The sequence below is a fragment of the Mustela erminea genome, chromosome 7 (genome assembly GCF_009829155.1).
Source record: "Mustela erminea isolate mMusErm1 chromosome 7, mMusErm1.Pri, whole genome shotgun sequence".
Taxonomy (NCBI): domain Eukaryota; kingdom Metazoa; phylum Chordata; class Mammalia; order Carnivora; family Mustelidae; genus Mustela; species Mustela erminea.
The window spans coordinates 61,066,996-61,092,826 of NC_045620.1; the positions used below are offsets into that span (position 1 = coordinate 61,066,996).

The 25,831-nt window shown below is 38.7% G+C and overlaps 1 protein-coding gene and 1 pseudogene across 8 annotated transcripts in view; both read left to right on the forward strand.

Annotated features, from left to right (window-relative positions):
* The window catches only part of AFF3 (AF4/FMR2 family member 3), a 516,827-nt gene that overhangs the window by 130,402 nt on the left and 360,594 nt on the right, over positions 1 to 25,831 (forward strand). The gene's annotated exons all lie outside the window — the stretch shown is intronic.
* LOC116595452 lies at positions 1,885 to 2,736 on the forward strand (annotated as a pseudogene).

Here is a 25,831-nt window from a genome sequence, read left to right on the forward strand (position 1 = left end):
ACTAGTCCAGTAATTTCTCACTGGGACCAGCATCTTCAAACCAAATGAATGCACCCTAATCCTTTCTTCCTTCCTAGGGACTTCTGAGTTTGAAGTTGGACTTTGTTCCTGAATATTGTATAACTTCTTACTGTCCTAGAAAAATTAGAAGATGAAGTTACAAGCTGTAAACTGCAATAGCACACAGTCCCAAATGGCATTTCCTCCTGTCTGTGTAGGAATGTATATGGATTTGACAGATAAAAAGAATGCCTTTTTTCTATAATCCTCCTGTAGCTTCATGGACATGTCCCTGAAACTCAGCTGGCTTGCTTGTCCCTGCAGTTCCTGGGTGGTCTGATGAGGGTAAAACCCATCATCAAAGCAGGCCAGGTGCTGACACTCAGCTTATGAAGCTGTCAGGAAAAGATCCTCTCGATTTCTTGGGAACTCCTGCCCGCATAGCACCACCAGGCCATAATAGCCCCCGGTGCCTCAGGTGAGGGATTAGCTGAGCATCGTGTGGCCAGCTCTCATTAATCCTTCCGTACCAGCAAACCTAGATCCTCTAATTACTAGCCAGCTAATACCCAATTCCGTTTCTCCGAGGGCTGTAGTCTCTGAGGGACAGAGGAAGAAGCAGAATGGGGGAAAAGAAACAAAAACGAAAAACACGTGAATGTTGGGTTATATTTATTTTTCCTGTTAAGCATCTTGGAAAATTCCCTCTCTCTCTCTCTCTGTCTCGCTCGCTCTCACCATGGATACCTACCTACCTACCTACCTACCTGCGTACATTCCTGCTCACCTACCTACTAAGCTCCAAGATCAACCAATTAGTTTGGGAGGTTTTCCTCTTCTTATTTTGGAATGTAAATAATGGAGGGGTTTGGGTTTGGGTTTTGTTTGAATCCATATTCTTCCCACCTCCTTCCATTTCTTTTGCTTCTGTTGACTGATGTATCATGCAGCTCCTGTGATTGAGGGTGCTTGCTGGGGTCACTTACCAGGAAGCATGTTTATTTGCAGCTGGGCTGCATCAAGCAGAGGTTCTCAGTTCCTCCTTGAAAGTTCGTCCGTTCTCCCCTAACATTCTTAAGTGGAATAGAAAATACTGAAGTGGTTTCAAATTGAGGTGTATTCAGAATGGAGAAGTGGTGTTAGAATTTTAGGACAAACCATAGGCCTTTGGATATGGGCCTATTTGTAGAGTCCTGAAATACTCATGATGGGACTAAGGTATCAGGAAGTTCTCTGTTGTCATATGGAACATAAGATCATCACACACCCCTGGCAGATGGTCTGCCATCTCTGGGAATATTTGAACTTTTCAGTCTCTTTCTTTCCAAACTATACCCCTAGCGTGGTGAGAGTATGTCCTCTCAGTAAGGTTCATGGTACTTTTTTATCCTCAGTACTTCATTATTTTAAAGAGGTCCCATAAAGACAATAACTGTTTTCTGCTCCCCCGTTTGAGTTATAAATTACTCATTAACTATTTGTACAGTGAGTGAATGAATGATGACCCCAGATAACATTTCTGGCTAAGTAGAGTAAGAAGTTCTTCAGAAAGGAATACAGCGAGTATTACCCAATATGTAAAGGTCTGGGATAACAGATAATTTCATGTCACAGTGGCAGTTTATTGGTGGTGACAGTCCATGTGAACACTGTGTCAAGAGAAATTCCAACTTGTCTCCATGGCTGAGGATAAAGGGAGGCCACACAAAGGGACACCTGGGTGGCTCAGTCAGTTAAGCATCTGCCCTTGGTTCAGGTCATGATCCCAAGCTGCTGGGATCGAGTTCTGCATCGGGATCCTTGCTCCGTGAGGAGCCTGCTTCTCCCTCTGCCTGCCACTCCCCCTGCTTCTACGCTCTCTCTCTCTCTCTCTCTCTCTCTCTCTCTCTGTCTCTCATTCTGACAATTAAAATCCTTTAAAAAGTACAGGGGGGCAGTTAATCCAGCTTCTGCTAGGAGAAGCCAGGCTTCCCAGAGAATGTCTCAGAGAAAGTTACATGGAACAGGGGTGTTTCGCAGACTCCTAAAACTTCTCCCTTCTTAACTGCCTGTCAGTAAAAGACCCTCAAAGAAGACATGGCTTCCAGAGAAGAGAACACGAAAAGGACAAACAAACAGAGCGCTAAGAATAAGTCAGTTGGATGCACTTAAACTGAACAAGGCCCTGGAGCAGCTAGTTTGGGTCCAGTTTTCTCAGTGCTTTTATCGATGTAAGCCAGGGCTGTTAGCCCACTCTGAACCAGAGGTAAAAGCATTCTTGTGGCAATTCACCAGCTACTCTAAAAATGCCACCGTGGGACAATCCATTTTGAATATTCGGTACAAAAATGATTTTTCCCCAAAGCTGAGGTACCAGCCACCAAGTAAGAATCAGAAGCTGTGGTATGCTGTGTGTACGATTGGTGGGATGTGGCTGGAAGAGTGCTGCTATGACCTCTTATGAAACCATCATTTGGCATCATTTGGGAAAGCCAGGCAGTGTATGAATATCATGGTTGGACTTTTTAAATTGGGTGGGCTGATTAATTTCCTGATTTTCCTTCAGAGGGGCAAGTTTGCAACTTTGACAGAACATCTCCTAGGCATTCATTCTGTATTTTGCAAGCCCCAAACATACATGATGTTGGCTTTGAGTATTTGAATAAGGAACTTCTCTGACATGATTTTGCTGAGTTTCTGATTTTCCTCTTACCACTTATTTTTTTTTTTTAAAGATTTTATTTATTTATTTGAGAGAGAATGAGAGAGAGAGCATGAGAGGGGAGAAGGTCAAAGGGAGAAGCAGACTCCCCATGGAGCTGGGAGCCCGGAGCGGGACTTGATCCTGGGACTCCAGGATCATGACCTGAGCTGAAGGCAGTTGCTTAACCAACTGAGCTACTGATGCTCCCCTCTCTTACCACTTATTAATGTCCAGAAATTGATAAGTTGTCTTCATGGTGTATTCGTCTAACTAGTGCTCCTAATAGTGACAATACATTATCCACCAGCGGCAAACAGTGTTCTCTGTGTGGAGAGTGGCCCACCATGCCTCAAACCATAGGATGTGAGCATATCTTCTCTTATTACTGCGTTAAAAGTAATCTCTTATTTGACATGTACTTTACTTGTCCTAAGTGTGGCACAGAGGTACACAGTGTGCAGCCACTGAAACCAGGAGCTGAGATGTCAGAAGTGAATTATCTTTAGAAACTAAGATTGTTTCTCTGAGGAAAACTATTATGTTCAAGTCCTTAATATTAGTCATCCTGCGCATACTGTTCAGGTGTCTTTTATGAGGGGATGTGCTTCTCAGCCACTGTCTTCTGTTCCTTTCCAAGCATGACAAAATTCTAATCATTAGAAACCACATGATTCTGAATATATTATGTAAACAATGAAAAAAAAAGAATGAGCTCTGTTTACAGCAGTTGCTCTTTAAAAAAAAAAAAGGCCACACATATGGGAGGTGACAGTGGACACTGGCCATTCCCTTGCTAAAGCTAAACATTAGGAAGCCTCCTTTTTTCAAACATAAAGGTGCCGGAGTGTGAAGAGGCATGTGAAGAGATGCCTTTTGTCTCCTCCTGAATCTAGGACTAATTGGGAAATAGGACACAAGTGACAGTCACATGTATGTCAAAATCTCAGCTGGTCAAGTGGATTATAGAGGGTGGCCTTCAATCTCTGTTTCTTCTCCCAGAAGTCAACATTCCAGTCCCAGGGGTCTTGGAAAATACTGGAGCTTCTCCTGAGAGGCAGACCCTGCCTAGCTAAGCTTTCTACATGGCAGGAGAGCAGAAAAAAATGTAATGACATTATGGTGACAGAATGCTAACTACTCTTATGGTGGCAAGCACAGCCCAATGTATAGACTTGTCGAATCCATGTTTTACACCTGAAATTAATATAACATTCCAAGTACAGTATATCAACTGTAAATTTAAAAATGCACTATTGTCATAGAAAGAGCCAAAAGAGCAGAGTGACTAAGGCATGTTGATCCTTCTCTCTTAAGCAGTGATAGGAAAATTCTCTCCAGCCCAGGGAGGGAGTCATGAGGGAGCAGGCTGAGTGAGGATAGAAGAGCTCTCTCATGACTGGCTCCTTCTCAGGAATGGAGTGCAAGCTTTTTCCTTTTGGGGGCAGATGAGAAGAGGGAATATATCATATCTATTCTAATACAAGTTGTCCAGGAAGTCTGCCTGGATCTGGCCTTTTGTTCTGTCTAGGTTCATTGCAGCCCTGACTGTTGGATTAAGGCCCGTGATACACTTTGCCCCATCGCCAGGGTAGAAGTCTGCAGGACATCCTTCTCTGTCCTTACTCTGTACCCCTACTTCCTGAGAGCTGATTTGCTTTGATTGTCTTTAGCTGCCTGTGAGGCACTTAAGGACACCTGTGTAGCACCTTTGTGGCCCTGTGTCACTATGTTGTTTTAGAGAATTGCCTTTGTAGTTCTTTATATGCTGGGTCACAGAGGAGTCTTCCCAGAAACTTCCAACTTCAGAACTTTGTGAAAACTCACATAAAATACTTACATTCTAAACCCGCAGAAGCCCTGTTGATAGGTTAGTGTCAAATGTCAAGCCATGGAACTGAAAGAGACCACATACTTGATCCAGACAGCGCTATCTCCACCACCATTGAGGGTATGAAGGGGCTATGCTGGAAAGAAGCTTCAGGAGTCCAACTTTTAATGGGCAAAGGTTCAGTTCTTCACCCACTCTCTTTTATACAGGGTCCCTTTCACTTCCTTGTGCTGTTGTTCTAAACCCATCTACGGGGGTTCCTGGCTGCCCAAGAGATGCTGGTGCTGCCTCCCCAGGCTGGAAGCACACAGTGGGTGTTTGTGCTGAGGAAGTCACAGGACCCAGGGAAGGTAGTATTGCTCAGCCGGGGTTGGTACTAGAGCTGAAGTCCACTTCTCTCCTGGGACCGCCTTATTATTAAATACCTCCAGCTATCTTTAGTTATCTTTTCCACCAGCTATCAGATCTTGTGTTTGAGAGTCTTCCAGATGCTTAACCTAAAAACCACCACCTCTAGTTTAAGCTTGTTACTTTTTTGCTAGGTCCTCAAACTCATTTCAAGCCTTTACTATTCTGAATGTTGTATTTTTCTGAAAAAGATCTCAGGTGAAATGCATCACTAATTGCATAGAGCTCAGAATTTCTGTACCACCTTCTTCATTTCATTATGCTCCTTTCTGGAAAGATAAATCTCTTTTAATTATGAACATATATTTATTTATTATCTGACAAGCAAATCTAGTTTTCCTTTCAGTGAAATTACTTCATTGCAATGCAACTTCTGGGAGCTTATTTAACATCAATTAAAAAACTCCACATTATTGAAACTGTACATTAGGATCAGGAATAAAACAAGATCTATGAGCACTGTGGAAAAGTTAATTGGAAAATATGATTAACTATGAAGTCCACAGGGTCCTATGGAGAATGCTGACCTTGTTGCCTCTCTGTGTAGCCTTTTAAACTCTTGGAGTTACATTCTCAGATCCTAAGAGCATGGAACTAACATCAAAGAGCATTTTGTACCTGTCAGACACAGATTAATGCAAGATGCTGTCCCTGCCCACCTAGTTCCTGCAGGGTAGCTGGGCAGGTAGACAGTTTGTAAGGTGACGTAGGGTTCCAGTACAGCACTGCCCCAAGCAAGAAGAGTCAGCAGGGTTTGCCAGTGGGGCTGTGGGAGAGGCCACTGACACAGGGGACAGCTGGGGAGCAGAACAGTTCTCCTGGTGGTGGCTGTTACTTACCCCACATAACTGGAGGGTGCTCTACTTCCAAATCATGGTTTGTTTTTTTTTTTAAATCAGCATAAAATCTGGAATGAAGAGAAGTATCTTCTGAAATGCTCTCTCACCATGAGAAAAATAAGCAGAGTGAGCTGTTTCATCTGTACACTGATTGTAGTGCTAAATTAGGAAAGATAAATGAACCTCATCTCTATCATTACCAGGACTGTGCTTTTGTATATCTTGTTCTTTGGGGTCCCCATGGACTGAAGAGAGCACATGGCAAACCTTGCAATACAAATTATTTATACTTATGTTTATATAAATGAAACAACAACAAAATTATCCCAGTGATCTTTAACCAGTACTCCATGACTAATGGTGATTTGAAGTACTCACTGAAGTGAAAAAGGAAAAGAATCCAGCAGTGCTCTTCTAACACCTTATCGCCTCTTCAAAGCTGGAGTCCTTCTCAGTTTGTACCCAGAAGGGTCCGCTCTGCTTCCTGGCCATATAGATCCCTGAAAAAGGAACTATTGCGTATGGCTTCTCTTGGTGGCCAGAGTCTGAGTGCTACATGAGGTCAGCATGTAGCTTGTTATTCTTAACATCTCAGCTAGTGCTGTGAACTCACAGTAATATCAATGGATATTACTCTTAGGTCCTGACTCTTCATACCCAGAGATAAGCTGACCAAAAATAATGAGATGGGAAGTATGCCATTATTTCTGTTTTATTATGTTGTTGATTTTGTTACAAAGCAAACTGATCCTAAGGTCATGATCCTAGGTCATGAAAATTGACCCTTCGTGATCCTAGGGTCATGAAAATTAATGCTTATTCTGTGTCTTAAAACTGTGAACCTTCTATGATGTTGTGAAGTTTAAAAAAGCCAAGACTCGGGGCACCTGGGTGGCTCAGTGGGTTAAAGCCCCTGACTTTGGCTCAGGTCATGATCCCAGGGTCCTGGGATCGAGCCCTGCATTGGGCTCTCTGCTCAGCGGGGAGCCTGCTTCCTCCTCTCTCTGCCTACTTGTGATCTCTGTCAAATAAATAAATAAAATCTTAAAAAAAAAAAAAAAAAGCCAAGACTCACTCAGCAACTTCAAACTCTATTCTCCATGAATTTCAATTCTAAATCTTAAACTAGTGGTTGCTGGAACTTTAGTATTATAAAAGCTTAGGCAAGTAACTAAGTCATCCCCAGAAGTGCTGTGGGAGCCATTATAAATGGACAGCTCTCAGGTCTCATTAAAGACGCAGGGGAATGGAATATGTCCTTAGGAACCATACATTGGAAAGTACCTGTATCTGAGCTTGTGTTTTGGGGCTAACTTCCTGAGTCCCGGGGGCAAACAACCCGTCAGCAGCTAATGCTTTAAAAAAATATAAAAGCCATTAGGCTGGTCACCCCTGTCTCACAGATTTGCATAGTAGGTGCACGCATTAATCAACACTTTTGGACCCCTGTCACTTCTGCCTTTGATCAGAAGCCTGGTTTGTCCCAGAGTGCCAAACTGTAGGAGTTGAGTGAAAGAGAAAGAGGGAGAGAGAGGGAGGGTTGGGTGGAGAGGAGAGTAGCCTATCTCACCTACCAGACAGTCTTCTTCTCCCTTCTCAAAGCAAGTTCCTGGCACATTCAGATGGCTTCATGGTATCCATGGCTGGGGTCAGGGCTTAGTCTGCACTCTGTGACAGAGGGGACCAGCCTACAGTGATCACACTGAAGACCCAGCTGGCAGTGCAAGCTCAGGTCACCTATAACTTTGTACATGCATCCCTGCAACATTGCCGGGCTCTTCCTGGGACCAGCTATTTGCTTAGTTCTGCTTGTCTGTCTTGTTAGATTGCAATCCTCAGAAAAGGAAGTATGACTTTTTATTTCACTTTCCATGTATAAACCTTCTCTTATCATTTCTTGTTGGGAAGTCATAGGGTCTGGGTAAACCAAGCTTATCCTCTTGACCTCACCTGTGCACTGAACACTCTTAGCTAGAGTCAACAGTTTCTTACAGTTAAGAGAGATGCTAGTATGGTCTGTGGCAATCTCTATATAATCCAGAAAATACTTTATTTTAATATCCCAGGATATTCTGCTTTCCTGAATTTGAAACATGAAAAGTCAGATGTACATTTAAATAAAATAAAAATTCGAAATGGATGATAATGAATTTACCCCTGATTCTCCTTCACTGAACATGTCAAACTGTATTTTAAAATGAGGCTCATTCTCAGATATTTGTTGGCACTGCAGCATTTTCATTTGTTTGGAAATACTGTTTTCAAGCTATTTTGGTTGTGAAATGTTATACTCAAAATGTATTTATTTTAACATTTTTGGATTTCTTTTTACTTTATTATAGTATGGACTTAAATCAAGTAAGAGCAATGCAATGTGATGTCAGAAAATGCTTTGTTCCAAGAGAACATTTTTTCTGTAAATAGATATGCTTTAAGGTAGTTTTTTCAGATGATTCGTATGAGAAGTCCTAGGGACAGAGAAACCAGTTATTTAAAAAAAAAAAAAAATAACCGAGGTCAACATAAATTTAACATGAAACTATACTGAAAGAGGTAGATGGTCAGACTTCATGATGAAATGAAGGAATATATCCTTTTTTCTTCTTGAATGGAGTTGATCCACAGGCTTAATTAATTTTTATTACATATTCTAATTGGTTGTGAGTTTTCTCTTACTTAAAGTTTTTACTGACATTTACCCGTATCATTTCTTAAATCATAGCCTGAAATATATTAAACTGGTCTAAAATATTTTTTGTGCTTTTGTAAAAATTAGCTTTAATATACAGCATCTAATCCAAGTCCCAAAAGTTTGGTTTCTGTGGCATGTCTGTGATTTGTATATAGACACTGCTGTACCAGGTGTTTTGTGACCAGCATTCTTATAGTTAGAGGCTATGGCAACTCCAAGACAATTGATCTGAATGGACTCCACACTAATTTGACAGGTCCCTTCGAGCTGGGGTGATGCAATTCTTTGTTCAAATGAATTGAGGTTGGGGCCATCACAAACCACAGCAGTGGTATCACCTTACCCAACAAATTGCCAAGGCTTGCCTGTGCAACTGTAACTCACTTTCTGGCTTTTGTCTGTGTCTCCTATTGAAGACTGAGCAGTACCAGCCTTATTTACCTGAAGCAAGACGCTAAAAAGAGTAACTCAACTTGGTTTATGTAGATACAGTTACTTAGCTTTTGAAGGAGGATTCTTTTATCATTGCTATCTTTCAAATTCCACCTGATACTGGTGAACAAAGTCCAGCCTGTTCTTGTTATATAAATATAATTAGGTGACGATGTTCTGTGAAGATGACCTATAAATACCAGCCTCTACTTGCAAATATTTATAGGACAAAGAGCCTTTGGAAACATATTCAAGGAAGGATCTCTGACTTCATGTCGTGCATATTAAAAAGACTTACATAATGCTGTTTAACTACCATTCTGAGGTTTTTGTGAAGTTATTTAGCCTTGAACTTTAATTTTCTTTCCCATATTAGTACATCTGTCCCACAATAGCTTTGTGGGCTCTGAAGCATGAAATAGCCTCCCACGTGCTCTGTGGTTTCTCAGTATACATTCATGGTTCTCTGATTAGGACACTTTAATATTTTTAAGGTTTGGAGCTCTGGAGGGGCACTGGGGCTGGATTGCTTCTGGCTCATTTGGAGACCTTTGGAAAATTGTTTAATTATTCATCTCCTTCTAACTTTTGACTTTTAAGCAAGCATTGCCTTGTAAAAGTAGGAGCATGAGAAGTTGAGAGATGAGAGATGCAACTTTCACCTCCTTTCCTTCAAGGAGACAGGGTTCCACTATCAAGAGAATTCCAGTATCAACTTACACATCAGCTTATACCCTGAGCCTGTGTGAGACCATGGGAGCTGCTAGGAGATGTAGCAGAAATTAACCAGGGTTAGCAAATGGGCTGTGATGCTTTTGTTTAGATTACTTGGAGATGTACATTAGTGGGCAAAATTCTGATTGGTTTGACTTCAGAAATTTTATTTTTAATTGTTGATTTATTAATATGTGCAGAGGAAAGAAATCAAGTTCCTAGAAAGAGATCAGTTGGAAGCATTATTAAGTGTGTATGGTGTTTTTGAAGCAAGTTGTTGAGTAATAAAAGCATAGATCCTTTTTGATCCCCTGCAGCCCTGGAGACACATCAGGCTTGTCCCTTCATCCAGGTGCTATGTGTTGGAAGCACTTTGCACATCCAGTGGAGCTATCAGATTCAAAGTTGGGGTATGAGATAAAACTATACTTAATCAAAACTGTCCTTGAGATGCCTTACATCTCCCACAAAGAACAGTTGATACCTGTTTTAATGTAGCCAGTCCTCTGTTAATGTAAAAAATTAATAATGTGTGAAGTGGGTAGTTTGGCTAGAGATTTTGCTGTATGGAAACATATGTATCTTTAAATAATAGAACGAGCTCAGAGTAAGAAAGCGAGAAGCATCAAGAACTCATACCTGAACATGGAGCTGCATGTCTCCAGCTCTGGCTGCAGATGCCCTTGGGCTTATGTCCTTCTTATAGAGAGTGGCAGGTGGACTCAGAAGTGCGCTTTCCGTTCCTTTTGTGCTCTTATACCCATGTGTTCACACTTTGCTGTCTTGCTCTCACTAGCTGTGTTTCTTCTCTAAGCATAAATACTGGGGGTCTGGTCTTATGCTTATTGGTCGATGTCATGACCATCAACTTGACCCCTGGCAAGTTACTCCATAAGACCTGAGGATTGTGAATCCTTGATTCTTATATCCTCAGCTCCTCATACAGTTGAACTGGCCCTCAATAAATGTTTACTGAATGTATGAATGACAACTTCATCTTCCTCTGAGCAGCCCCTGCAGATATATTTTTTTCAGGTTGTCTTTGTTTTTATTTTATTTTGTTTTAGTTTAGTTTAATTCCAGTGTAGCTAACATGCAGTGCTTTATTAGTTTTGGGTGTACAATATAGTGATTCATTGCCATACGTTATCTAGCCTTTGCAGATATTAATTAAACAGCTGCGTGGTTGCCTATTGCATAAAAGGGACATAAGCAGTTCCTGATCCATAGTTGTGAGACTTTATTCCATCATAACAAAGCAGCTCCCTGGGAAAGGAAGCTCAGCTTAAGGGCCTTGGAATGATATATGCCATTTGCTGTGTGTCTTCTGTGTGCTAAGCTGATATCAGGGTCTGAGGTTTCCAGTCCTGTTCTGTGTGTGCCCTCCACAATGCCTTCCTCCACCTGTGCTTGGCCTCTGAGCTGCTCAGCCTGCCAGGACAGCCTCACACACTGGGCCCCTGAAGAAGCAGAGAAAAGAAAGCTGAACGTAGGGGAAAGCTGGGATTTTAGCATGCTGTCTTTCTTCATTTTTCCTTGTCTTTTCATCTGCCCAAGACTAAATGTAGGACATCCATTCTTTAAACGGGGGTTGAATACCGACTATGTACTGGATGCCATGGTCTGTCAAGAACACAGCACATTAATGTGTGGTCCTGGACCTCAAGGAGATGCAAAGCAACAGACATAAACTCCTAGATGGTGCTCGGGGCTAGTGAGAATCACTCCTTGGAATGGTTTGTGTTTACCTAAATTAATAAACATAATTTGTAGGAAAATATTCTCATTGAGCTTGAAAAAAAATAGAGATTGGTCACCTGTGCCAAGCCAGGAGTAAATTTGAATCAATGTGAGCACAAAAGGAAAGAAAATCTGTAATAACAATAATATTAATAATAAAAGCCTTAGTCATTTGCTTCACTGGTTTAGTTCTAAAATAGAAATTCTCTTTTAGAGTCTGTGGACGTGGGAAAACTAAGTTGATGAAGTAGCGTTTTGGGTTTTATATATCAGTTTAATAGTTTCTAAATCTGAAACATAGCATGTGATAGAGTGACCTTCTGATGTTGATATTTTTGCCAGATTAATATGAAATGTACAGCAATAAGCAAATGTAAAGTGAAGTTTGAATTTGTTACATAATGTGGCAGACCGAGGAATGGTGATAGTAATTAAAGAAGGATATTCACTACTTCACCTTCCTGTTAATGATAGTCTTCTTACATATCCCAAACCTAAATGAAAAGCTCAGGAATTCAGCTCTTATTTTGCGAGTACTAACATCATTAGACGTAAACTATAGATCATAGCAGTATCAGTTAAGAGCTATAATAGAGAATGCAAGTTGGGATGTGAGTAGGAAGCTTGATTTCTTTGGGAACACCAGGAAAGCAACTCAAAGGAAATGTTACCCAAATAGAACCTTGAAAAATATTTAAGATTTGTGCTAGCTGAAGGTGGAGGAATTGTATTGTTTTCTGTACGTGTTGTGTGTTGTGTTTGTGTGTGTATGTGTTTTCTTTCCAAAAATCTTAAGTCCCTGAGGCATGTCTTATGGGGAAAAACAAACATCTTCAATCCCCTGTCCAGTGTAGGGCACAAAAGTTTTTTCAGTGGTACTTGTAAGAGGAAGGACAGGATAGGGAAGCTCAAGGGGAAAATGTTACAACAAACCTACAGAGAATACCTTGAATTGGGTTGGTATCTGATCTTCTTCTTATGAGGGTCATATCTAGCAAGGTGATTCATAGATAAGCTCACTCCCTACATTAAGCTATCTGCTGTAATTCTCTCTTGCCCATCCCATAGTCCAAAACCAGAGATGTTTCTTAAAGCAGGACTTGGTTACCCTTTATATGTAGGTTTAATAATTTAGTTCTTTACTGTGGTTTAATTGTAACTGTAAGAAGTGCAGCATTAAAACTGAATCTGTAGTATGATTTTATAGAGGCAAAAAACACATTTAATATGCTTAGTACATGCATAGTGGGGTAGATCATAGCATGTTCTCTCCCCTCACCACACTTTTTTTTAAGCTCCACAAATATCAGAAATGAAGGATGCAGAAATTTTCTATTTTGGGAATATTTTTCCCAAAGCAAAATTGAGTTTTTATTGCCAAAGAACGATAGACCAAGTCCTTTAAAATATCTGATTCGATGAATTAGACCATCAGCTTTATAGATACGCTCATATGCTGTAGAACAACTATTGTCACTATGTGCTTTATCTCTCTCTTTTTTAAAGATTTTATTTATTTATTTGACAGAGAGGGATTACAAGTAGGCAGAGAGACAGGCAGAGAGAAAGGGGGAAGCAGGCTCCCCGCTCAGCAGAGAGCCCGATGCGGGGCTCAATCCCAGGTCCCTGAGATCATGACCCAAGCCGAAGGCAGAGGCTTAATCCACTGAGCCACCCAGGTGCCCCGCTTTATCTCTTTTGAATGAGTTCATTGGACTTCACTTTCCACCCAACTGCTATTCAGAAATTCCTAGTCATCTTTAAATGTTCCTTTTGCAAAAATACAAATTAACATCTAAGTTTATAGAACTTGTAATTGCGGCTCTTGAGAATACTTGGATAGAATGTGAAATAAAGTACTTACAGATTCTTAAGCCGAAAGCATATTTCTTTCCAGATACAACATACGCTTTTTAGCATTGAAAGCTTTTATCTAGAAATTGACAGTCTGTACTCTGGTAAGCATCACAAATGTTCAGACCAAAGTCTTTACCAACCCTTTGTGTGCACAGTCCAATAACTTGTTAAGGAGCCATTTAACTTTGAACAACTTGGCATTTGGTTCGAAGAGATCGCAACTGTAAGAAGATCCTGGTAGATCAAGGTTAAACAGAGCCCCAGTTTCATCTTATCTTCAGATTTCCCCTATATTGTCCTATCAAAAATGGAGCTAAGTTACTGTCATGCTTCCTGTGGAGGGAAGAAAAGTTTGCTTAAAACATACTGTATTTGGCATGATGGTTTAAAACTCTCCCAAGAGAGGGGTGATGGTGGAACTCTGTTCTTTTTAAAAGTTTCTAAAACATGAAACATTTATGAGGTTGATGCTCTGGATGGCTGTGTTGGGAGTAAATAGCACGTGCATGAATATTCTATATTACATTTGAGAAGCCTTTCAGGGAGGGACACCTGGCAGAGGAGTAGCTTGGCCTAGCTGAAAGCTCCCAACAGGCTGGGCTAAAAAATACCACCATTCCATGAGAAGTGGCCAAAGGACTAGAACTATGAAAAAGGCTTTTTTCATCCGGAGGTAGGAAAGACCTGAAGCATAAAGGAAAAAAGATGTTAACTAAGAACTTATAATGATTCTTAATTCTTAGGAACTGTGTTACCTTTTTCTTAATTGAGGTATAATTTGCATGCAGTGGAATGTTCAGTTATTAAATGTACCTTTCAATCAGTTATGATAAATGCAAAGCCTAAAGGCATCACCTCCATACTCCCTTCCAGTCAGTTTCCCTGGCTCCCAGAATCAAGCCTTGAACTTATTACCCACTCCAGAATTTTGTAGAAATGGGATGTATGTATTTCTAGTTTCTGGCTTTTTTTTTCTCAACATATTATTTTTGAAATTCATCGGTAGTATTGTCAGTGGTTCCTTTTCTCCTTGCAATTATTGGGGAAAAAATACACTAAATAAAAAATTAAAAATACACTAAAAAAAGATACACTATATGAATGTATCACAGTAGGTTGATCCTTTGATGGGAATCTAGGCTATGTGTAGGTCTGGGTTGTTATGAATTAAACAGCTATCGACATTGTAGTACAAAACTTTTTGTACACCTATGGTTTGACTTCCCTTGTATAAATAGCTAGGAGTGGAACTGGTAGGTTGTAGAGTAGATTGTCTTTAACTTAAAGAAACTGCTAGAGATTTCCAAAGCAACTTTACCATCTTATACTTGACCAACAATACTCAAGAATTTTCGTATTGCGTATTCCTCCTCAGCCAGTTGGTGATGGTCGTCTTTTTCATTTAATCATTTTAGTAGGTGACTGTTGGCATCTCGTTCTGGGTTTAATTTGCATTCCCCAAATGGAAATGATGTCAAACACTTTTCCATGCATGTATTGGCAATTTGCTTAAACGCCATTTGTGAAATGGCTCTCTTCAAGCATTTATCCTATTTTATTGTGCTGTTATTGTTGTTTATTAGGTATCAGAGTGCTTGTTGTGTACTAGATAGAAGTCACTTCTTAGATTGCATTGCAGATTTTCTCTCCCATTCTGTGGCTTACTTGTTTATTTTCTTGATGGTACTTTTTGATGCACATTTTTAATTGTGATGAAATCCAAGTTATCATTTATCATTTTTGTTCTTCTACATTTATTCATTTCTAAGAAAAATTTCTCCTCTGAGAAATCTTTGCCCACTTCACTTTCATGAATATATTGCTACACTTTATTACCATTTTACAACCTTTTTATTTTATTTTAATTTTTTAAACAATTTTTTTAAAGATTTTATTTATTTATTTATTTGACAGACAGAGATTGCAAGCAGGCAGAGAGAGAGGAAGGGAAGCAGGCTCCCTGCTGAGCAGAGAGCCCGATGTGGAGCTTAATTCCAGGACCCTAGGATCATGACCTGAGCTGAGGCTTTAACCCACTGAGCCACCCAGGTGCACCCCTTACCATTTTATTTTGAACTTTAGATTTACAGAAAAGTTGCAAAGATGGTGTATCAAGGGCCTATATACGCTTCAGCCAGCTATCCCTGATGTTAACATTGTACAGTTCTCAAAACTAAGAAATTAACATCAGTACAGTATATGGAGTATAGACTCTGTTCAGATATCATGAGTTTCTCCCTTAATGTCTTTGTGGAGGATCCAGTCCAGGATATCACATTGCCTTTAGATGTCAAGACTCCTTAGTATTCTCTGGTCTCTGAGAGTTCCTCAGCCTTTACTTGTCTTTTATGACCTTGACACTTTGGAAGACTACTCCAGAGGTTTTGTAGAGTAGCCCCCAATTTTATGTGTCTGACATTTTCTTCATGTTTAGACAGATTATGGATTACTTGGAAGAATGAATGGTAACAGAAGTGGTGTATTCTTTTCACCATTTCTAGTAACTTGTTTGTTGTAGCTTTTATGTTGGGTTCATAATTATCTCCTATTTTAATTTTGTGCCTTTTCTTTGAAGAAAAGCCTGCTGAGATTTTGACTGGCATTGTACTGAATCTCTTGATCAATTTGGGGAGAATTAACATCTTAACAATACTGAGTTTTTCAATGTGTGCATTTGTAATATATCTTTCTACTTATTTAGGTCTCCTTTAGTTTCTTTCAGCTGTGTTTAGAATTTTTAATATAAAGATCTTATACGATGGGGAACCTGGGTAGATCAGTTAGTTAAGTGTCTGCTTTTGGCTCAGGTCATGATCCTGGGGTCCTGAGATTGAGTCCCATATTGGGCTTCCTGCTCAGTACAGAGTCTGCTTCTTCCTCTCCCTTTGTCCCTCTCCCCTGCTTGTGCTCTCTCTTTTTTTTTCTCACTTCTGCTTTCTCTCTCTAATAAATAAAATCTTTTTTAAATGAAGACCTTACATGACTTTGGTTAAATTTATTCTCATGTCCTGGATATTTTTGATACTTGTGTAAATAGTATTTTTAGTCTTTTTATTCCTAACACATTGACTTCATATGCTACAACATTGCTGAATTCATTTATCAGATCAAGTAGTTCTCTTGCAGATTTATTCTTCTTATATATATGTAACATGTCAGCACTGAATAAGGGGGGAGGGTTTGCTTCTTTTTCAGTTTTAATGCCTTCTATTTCTCTTGCTTGTCTGATTGCTCTGGCTAGGACCTTCAGTAAAATGTTGAATAGAGGTGGTAAGAGTATACATAACACATTTCTTTCTCATTCCCAACCTTAGGAAAAAACATTCAATATTTCACTGTTGTGGTATGTGTTCTTAGCTATAGACTTTTCCTTTTTTGATGTCCATTATAGGCTGAGGAAGTTATTTTCTATTCTTAGTTTACGGAATGATTTTTACATAAGTGTGTACTGCATAAATGGATTATATATTTAACATAAATGGTGTGTCAAATACTTTCTCTGCATCTGCTGAAATGATCATATAAATTTTCCCCTTAATGTGTTAATATAATCAACTACATTAATTTATTTCCAACCATTAATCTCTGGAATAAGCTCTACTTGATTATGGAATATTATCCTCTTTATATATTTCTAGGTGATTTAATATTTTGTTAAAGATTTTATTTTCCTTTACATTGCTGTTCATGAGAGATTTTGGTCTGTAACTTTCTTAGCATGTGTTTAGTTTTTTTTTTTTTTTTTAAAGATTTTATTTATTTATTTGACTGACAGAGATCACAAGTAGGCAGACAGAGAGGGGAAAGCAGGCTTCCTGCTGAGCAGAGAGCCCAATGCGGGCCTTGATCCCAGGACCTGGGATCATGACCTGAGCCAAAAGCAGCGGCTTTAACCCACTGAGCCACCCAGGTGCCCTGTGTGTTTAGTTTTGATACCAGAATTATAATGACTTCACAGGATGAGTTGGGAAGTATTCTTTCCTTTGTATTCTAAAAGATAGTGTATGGTTGATATTATCTCTTTTACTAATTCTTGGAAAAGTTTAACATGGATACATTTAGTTCTGGAGTTTTCTTTTAGAAAACCGTTTAATTACAAATTCATTTCTTTAACAGTTGTAGAGTTCTTTATTTTTTATTTATTTTTTCTTATTAAATTTCTTTCTTTTTTTAAAATTAACATTAATGTATTATTTGTTTTAAGGGTACAGGTCTGTAATTTATCAGTCTTACACAATTCACAGTACTCATCATAGCACATACCCTCCCCAGTGTCCATCCCCAGCCACCCCATCCCTCCCAGCCCTCTCTATTCTACAAACCCTCAGTTTGTTTCCTTAAATTAAGAGTCTTATGGTTTGTCTTCCTGTCTGGTTTCATCTTGTTTCATTTTCCCCTCTCTTATCCTATGATCCTTGCTCTTGTTTCTCAAATTATTCGTATCAGTGAGATCATATCATAATAGTCTTTCTCTGACTGACTTATTTCACTTAGCATATTACCCTCTAATTCCATCCGTGTTGCAAATGGCAAGATTTCATTTATTTTGATGGCTGCATGGTATTCCATTATACATACACACACACACACACACACACACACACACACACACACACACACCACTTCTTCTTTATCCATTCATCTGTTGATGGACATCTAGGTTCTTTCCATAGTTTGGCTATTGTGGACATTGCTGCTATAAACATTGGAGCACATGTGTCCCTTCAGAGCACTACATTGTTTTATTGGAGTAAATACCCAGTAGTGCAATTGCTGGTTCATAGGTTAGCTCTATTTTTAACTTTCTGAGGAACCTCCAACTTTCTGGAGTGACTGCACCAGCTTGCATTCCCACCAACAGTGTAGGAGGGTTCCCCTTTTTCCACATCCTCCAACATCTGTCAATTCCTGACTTGTTAATTTTAGCCATTCTGACTGGTGTGAGGTGGTATCTCACTGTGGTTTTGATTTGTATTTCCCTGATGCCAAGTGATGTGGAGCACTTTTTAATGTGTCTGTTGGCCATTTAGATGTCTTCTTTGCAGAAATGTCTGTTCATGTCTTCTGCCCACTTCTTGATTGGATTATTTGTTCTTTAGGTGTTCAGTCTGATAAGTTCTTTATAGATTTTGGATACTAACCCTTTACCTGATATGTCACTTGCAAATATCTTCTCCCATTATGTCAGCTGTCTTTTGGTTTTGTTGACTGTTTCCTTTGCTATGCAAAGGCTTTTTATCTTGATGAAGTCCCAATAGTTCATTTTTGCCCTTGCTTCCCTTGCCTTTAGCGATGTTTCTAAGAAGAAGTTGCTGTGGCTGAGGTGGAAGAGGTTGCTGCCTGTGTTCTCCTCAAGGATTTTGATGGATTCCTGTCTCACATTGAGGTCTTTCATCCATTTTGAGTCTTTTTGTGTGCGGTGTAAAGAAATGGTCCAGTTTCATTCTTTTGCATGTGGCTGTCCAGTTTTTCCAACATCTTTTGTTGAAGAGACTATCTTTTTTCCACTGGACATTCTCTCTTGCTTTGTCAAAGATTAGTTGACCATAGAATTGGGGGCCCATTTCTGGGCTCTCTGTTCTGTTCAAGTGATCTATGTATCTGTTTTTGTGCCAGTACCATGCTGTTTTGATGATTACAGCTTTGTAATAGAGCTTGAAGTCCGGAATTGTGATGCCACCAGCTTTGGTTTTCTTTTTCAATATTCCTCTAGCTATTTGGGTTCTTCTCTGGTTCCATCCAAATTTTAGGATTATTTGTTCCATTTCTTTGAAAAAAGTTGATGGTGTTTTGATAGGGATTGCAGTAAATCTGTGGATTGCACTAGGTAGCACAAACATTTTCACAATATTTTTGTCTTCCGATCTATGAGCATAGAAAGTTTTTCCATTTCTTTTTGTGTTCCTCAGTTTCTTTCATGAGTATTTTATAATTTTCTGAGTACAGATTCTTTGCCTCTTTGCTTAGATCTGTACTTAGGTATCTTAAGGTTTTGGGTTCAATTGTAAATAAGATCAACTCTTTAATTTCTCTTTGTTCTGTCCTGTTGTTGGTGTATAGAAATGCAACTGACTTCTGTACATTGATTTTATATATTGACACTTTACTGAATTCCTGCTTGAGTTCTAGGAGTTTTGGGATAGAGTCTTTTGAGCTTTTCACCTAAGGTCAGGAACACAACGGGGAAGTCCACTGTCACCACTGCTGTTCAGCATAGTACTAGAAGTCTAGACTAGACTAGAAGTCTAGTCTACTGAGGCTAGAAGTTTCTAGCCTCAGTAATCAGACAACAAAAAGAAATAGAAGACTTCCAAATTGGCAAAGAAGAAGTCAGACTCACTCTTTGCAGATGATCTGGTACTTTATATGGAAAACGGTTATAGAGTTCTTTAGATTTTCTATCTCTTCTTGTGTCAGTTTTGGTAAGTTGTGTTTTTAAAGGAATCTATTTCATATACATTGTCAAATTTATTGGCTTAAAATTATTTATAATCCCCTCATTATGCTTTTAATTTTTGTATAATCTATAGTATGTCCACTGTTTTATTCTTAAACTTGATCATTTCTGTTTTGTTTTTTCCAAAATCTTGTTTAGTATTTCTAGGTGCTTATCAATTTTATCAGTCTTTTTAAAGAACCAGTTTTTGGCTTTGTTGATTTTTTCTATTTGTCAGTTTTCTGTTTCATTATTTTTTATTATTTTCTGTGTTCCACTTACTTTGGGTTTAATTTGGGGAATTCTATTACTTTTAACATTTGCTTAAAGGAATTACTATTAGTAAGGGAAAAAGATTTATCAGTATGAAATCTTTTTAAATAAGGAATAATTGTTTTATAAAATATTGTCAGTAAATTGAATATTGATAGTAGTTTTTGAATATGAGTAAAGTTTGCCTGTTAGATCTAAAATGATCTGAACAGGCATAGCTGCTCTGGTCTTGGTAGCAACTGCCCAAGGGTTTGGTTTACTTGTAGGAGAAACCATTCCATACTCTACAACCCATTCTAGAATTGACAAAGAAATGCCTCCTGAAAGGTGGAGGGAGGGCATACAACAGATCTTCTTCACACAATTAAATTCATTCAAAACATGAAAATGATATGTCTAGTTTTAATTGATGTGTTCAGCTGTGGGCATTGAGGTGAGAAATATGGTAATTTTACTTAAGAGATAAGCATTAATAATTTTATGCTCTTGGATCTTCCATAAAAGAATTAGGTGCCCCAAATGTTTTTCATCCATGTCCTTAATGGGGGAAAACATTACGGTGCAGGGAAATGGTTATATACTGCTACTGGGAATTAATGATTGTTGTCTATATTCATAAAAACAAGACAGTAACCTAATGTATATCATAAAGCAATAACAAATAATGATTAGGATTAATAGCACCTCTTGCTTTCCAAATCAGGAGAGCCAGGCATTTTCATGCCCGATATAAAAATCACCTTTTCTGGGTGCCACTGAGGGATTTATTGGTTTTGTGTAAAAGTGGTTTTAGATGACAAAGTAGGACTTAAGGTATCAAAGTTTAATCTTCATACTAAATTTTTTCTACTAAATGTAGTATTTTTATTGCTGCTTTTAAAATAATTACCTTTGAAAATAAGACTTAAGTATATGTAAAGTTTGTCATTAGAAGCTGCTTCTATTAGGTTTTGGCTTGGTTTTGGTTTATCCTTCATACTGCACTTAAATACCACTTTAATGAGGTAGCTTGTAGGTTAGCACTTCCTATGGCAGTCATGTAATGCTTATTTGTGTTATGTCTGTCCATGTCACCTCATAAATATTTGTTGTTAGAATGAATGAATGCAACAACCAAAGTTGTAAGATTGAGTTAAAGACTAGAGCAATTAATATTACCAACACTGGTGCCAGAACAGATGCTTTTATGATAGTGGCACCATTTTTGCAGGAGGCAGGAGGTGGAACATTATATATGTATGGTAATTCTGACCCCTAGTGTGTCTAAAGAATGAGGAATGGGGGTCAGGGTGATGTTTATTAGTAGACTTTTAAGGACATGAAATGTGATGTACAAGTGGTCTAATTTAAATAATTCCCAATTGTTTTAAATGCCCAAGATATTTTCAGGATATTTCAAGCTTTGGATTGATTGCTTTTTTCTTGTTGTCTCCAAAACAAGATGATAATGTTTCAGAAAACTTTTCTTTATGACTTCTGAGTTATCAATCTCATAATCAAAGGATATATAGCAATGTAATGGACAAGCCAGAAAAAAAAAAAGCTCTATGTTTTGTTTTGTAACTGCAATCAGAATATATTTTTCAGATAACAGGAGACAATTGCTTGGTTGAAGGAATAGCAAATTTATTCCCTTTAGAAAACTACGCTGAAAGAGAAAATCTGTTTTTTTCTTTTCTTTCCCCCTTTTTTGTATCAGGGTTGATTGTGTACTAGCATTATTACTATTCAATCCTATAAGAATTTGTTAGGATTTTTTCCATCTCCTAAGGTTTTTATATCTGTAATATTTTCATATAATGGCCAAGTAGTAAATATCCAACAGAATTTTTTTATGCTTTTTGTGGAGCACACAATGCAGTTTTCTTGTTAAATAGTGGACTACTTTCATCATTTATGTTTCTTACTAGGTTATGTTGTAACCTAGTAAGAAATGTATATGAGTTGCTGCAGAATTCTGACTTCTATTAATGAGATAGATAGTGCTATCTCATAATCAGAGTATCATGAATTCTTATGCTTTTAGGTCATTTTTAATACCAGAAAATCTGACAGCCTGTTTAGTAATCTATCATATGATCACTAAATTATTGTGATTATATGGTATGATATATGATTATGTGATAATCTCTTTTGGGGATGCAGGAAAAATAATATATGATCCCTTATCCTGAAGAGCTTAAGAGTCAAGCTGAAAGATGCAAGGCTAACACACAGGAACAAGGATTGAAAGCTAACAGGAAAGGTTATAATTGTACATCTCTTGTTGTAAGTATGTACAACAGAGAAAGATGCTAGTCAGTATTTAAAGTCCCTTCTATTTGCTGTCCCAGATCCACTCTTACCTCTTCTTCCAGCTGCTTAGTGCCAGGGAAGTGCCTGTAAGAACTGCATCAGGCTTTTCTGCCCTGTGGCTTCTTGTTGAGCTCAGCAAGTAAGGAGATCAGAGGGAGGAAGGAGAATCAGGTCCTATCTCCTCCCCTTCCCTGCAGTCAGGCTCTGACCTTTTGGGCCAAGGAACGGTCATTAGCCCTTCTATACCTAACCTTAGGCTGAGTGCTGTAGAAGCCTATGGATCCCATTCCCCTGCAATGGAGTGCATAAATAATCCCTGTCTTAATCTCTTATCTTCCAGGTCCTTGCTCACCCAATCTTCCAGAACCTTCACTATACAGTGGGCTTCTGTAATTAGAGCAGGTTTTCTTTTTCTTTTTTTTTTTTTAATAATTTTTTTTAAGATTTTATTTTTATTTTTATTTATTTATTTGAGAGAGAGACACTGAGAGAGAGCATGAGCAAGGAGAAGGTCAGAGAGAGAAGCAGCTCCGTGGAGCTGGGAGCCCGATGCGGGACTCGATCCCGGGACTCCAGGATCATGACCTGAGCCGAAGGCAGTCGTCCAACCAACTGAGCCACCCAGGCGTCCTAGAGCAGGTTTTCTGAAGGGAAACTTAAGTTGGGCCTTGGAACTCAGGTGTCCAAGAAAGAGGATGTAGCATGAACAGGAGCAAAGACACACAGAAGTGCAAATCTTCTAGAGAAGATTTTTGCTTAACAGAAGCAGCATTAAGTGTCAGGTCCTGAACTTGCAAGACCACCCTGAAATGAAGATTTGGGCCTACCAAAATTGATGACCTAGAGATGTTGCTGTCCCTGAAGAGGTAGCTCATAATTCTGTTCAGGATTGTTGCCAGGAGATGTTTCCTAAGGATATGATTGGAGAATGGGGTCTCCCAAGGACCAGGATGTCCCTAGCTTCCTCCAAATCCATGCTTACATGCTTAGTGCATCCTGCAAGCTCTTGGAAAATCTTACGCTGAGCTTGTTACAAAAGCTTGGACACTTTTAGGTCTCTATATGTCTGCATATCTTTCTCTCCTTGTCTCTATTTCTCACTCTAGGTTTTTTGTTTGTTTGTTTGTTTGTTTTTAAGATTTTATTTATTTATTTGACAGAGATCACAAGTAGGCAGAGAGGCAGGCAGAGAGAGAGAGAGGGAAGCAGGCTCCCTGCTGAGCAGAGAGCCCGATGTGGGACTCGATCCCAGGACCCTGAGATCATGACCTGAGCTGAAGGCAGTGGCTTAATCCACTGAGCCACCCAGGCGCCCCCCCACTCTAGGTTTATTTTTTGATGGACATTAGATACTTGCTGTGTGCCAATCCCGTTTAAGTTGGTGGAAATATGGAAACCACAAGGAATACAGAGCTCCTTAGCTCCAGGGTTTGTATTCTAATGAAGGAGAATATGCTATGTGTAACTACACAAAGAAATGATAGGATTTCAGAGTAGTAAGTGCTATGACAAAACAAAGTGAAGAGATGAAAGGAGGAATCATTGATAGAGTGGTTAAAGAAAAATTTGAAGAGGTAATATTTCAGCAGAGAAGTAAATGCAGAGGATTTGGACAAGGGAAAAGTGCCCTATGCAGAGAACTTATCTTTTAAACTAAACTTCAGTTTAGGGCAACCCAGCTTTGCAATTCTGAATATAGTGTTGTCATTGTTGTGTTTTTCAAGTTTTATCACCATAAACTATACTAGTATCTTAAGATGAACTTGTGAAAAGATCTCTTTTTAGCTTGAAAAAAATATTGAAATCCTGAGAAATACATAGAATAACACAATAAACACCTGTGTATATGTCATCCAGAAATGGCTAATTTATTTTAGATATTTTTTTATGAAAGAAAGTGTTGTAACAACTTGCAGAGCTGCATAACTTACGGGGCTCAGTGTAAAATGAAAATTTGGGTACCCGTGTTTAAAAATTAAGAATTTTGGGGCGACTGGGTGGCTCAGTGTGTTAATCCGCTGCCTTTGGCTCAGGTCATGATCTCAGGGTCCTGGGATCGAGTCCCGCATCGGGCTCTCTGCTCAGCAGGGAGCCTGCTTCCCTTCCTCTCTCTCTGCCTGCCTCTCTGCCTACTTGTGATCTCTCTCTATCAAATAAATAAATAAAATCTTTAAAAAAAAATTAAGAATTTCACTAAATGACAGAGTAATGTTTCACCTGTATGTTTTAAATTATGTAAATGATACTGTACTGTCCATGACATTGTTAACTTGCTTTTTTTCACTTAATAGAGTCTCAACATCTATCCCTACGGATACATGTGGCTCTGTATTTTTTTCATGTTAACTGCTATTAGAGGTTAATATATAATATTTTAATTAATCTCTTCCATTATTAAGCCACTGTTTTTCATCTTTTCACATCAACATAATTTTTTCTTTTTTTTTCTTTTTTTTTAAGATTTATTTATTTGACAGAGAGAGAGTGACACAGAGAGAGCACAAGCAGGGGAACAGCAGAAGGAGAGGGAGAAGCAGGCTCCCATCTGAGTAGGGAGCCTGATGCAGGGCTCAATCCCAGGACCCTAGGATTATGACCTGAGTGGAAGGCAGATGCTTAACTAAGTGAGCTACCCAGGTGCCTCTCAAAGTATTCCCTACAGCTTTCACTTGGATTCCCCAAATGTTAATACTTGATCACATTACTTTGTTTTTCTCTTTTCTTTTACTCTTCTCTTTGGTCCCTGTATGTGTGTATAATATAAAATATATGGCCTTAGGATATATACAGTGTAGACATGATGCTCATTTGTTCCTAAATACTTCAGTGTGTATTTTCCAAAAAAGCAAGAGCATTCTCTTACCTAATCATAGTACATTGATCAAAATTAGGAAATTAACATTAATATAATAGTCTAATGTACAGTCCTTATTTTAATTTCTCAAGTTGTCTTAATGATGTCTCTTTTCTTTTCTTTTTCTGGTCCAGGGTCCAAATCACGATCATCCACTGCATTTAGTTGACATGGCTCTTTAGACTCCTTCAGTATGCATTATTTCTTCTGGCTCTTTTGAAGGGGGGCAGTTTCACAGTCTTGACATTTTTGAGGACTAGAGGCCAGTATTTTATAAAGTGTTCCTCAATTTACATTATTTAATGTTTTCCAGTGATTAGATTCAAGTTTTGCATTTTTTAGCAGGAATGCCACAGGAGAAATGTTGATTCATCTCAAAACATCATGTTCAGAGGCTCATGATACTGACTTGTCTCATTACTGGTGATGAGAACATTCTCACTTGGTTAGGGTAGTACCTGTCAATTTTCTCCACTGAGATTATTAATTAGTATTGTCAATAAGTATGTTTGAGACTGTAGACATTTTATATCTTATGAAGCTTTCACTCACTAGTTTTAGCATCCTTTGATGATTCTTGCCTGAGCCATTTATTAGAGTGGTGCTTTCTAAACAGTGGTTTTCTAATTGCATTATTGCTTCTACATTTATTAGTTGACATTCCTATGTAGGGAAGAGCTTTCCATTCTACCTTAGTTATTAACTCAATCAGTATGGACTCTTATTTTATTCAATAGGTTATAATGGATCATTCAAATTATCCCAGATATGGTCAGTGAG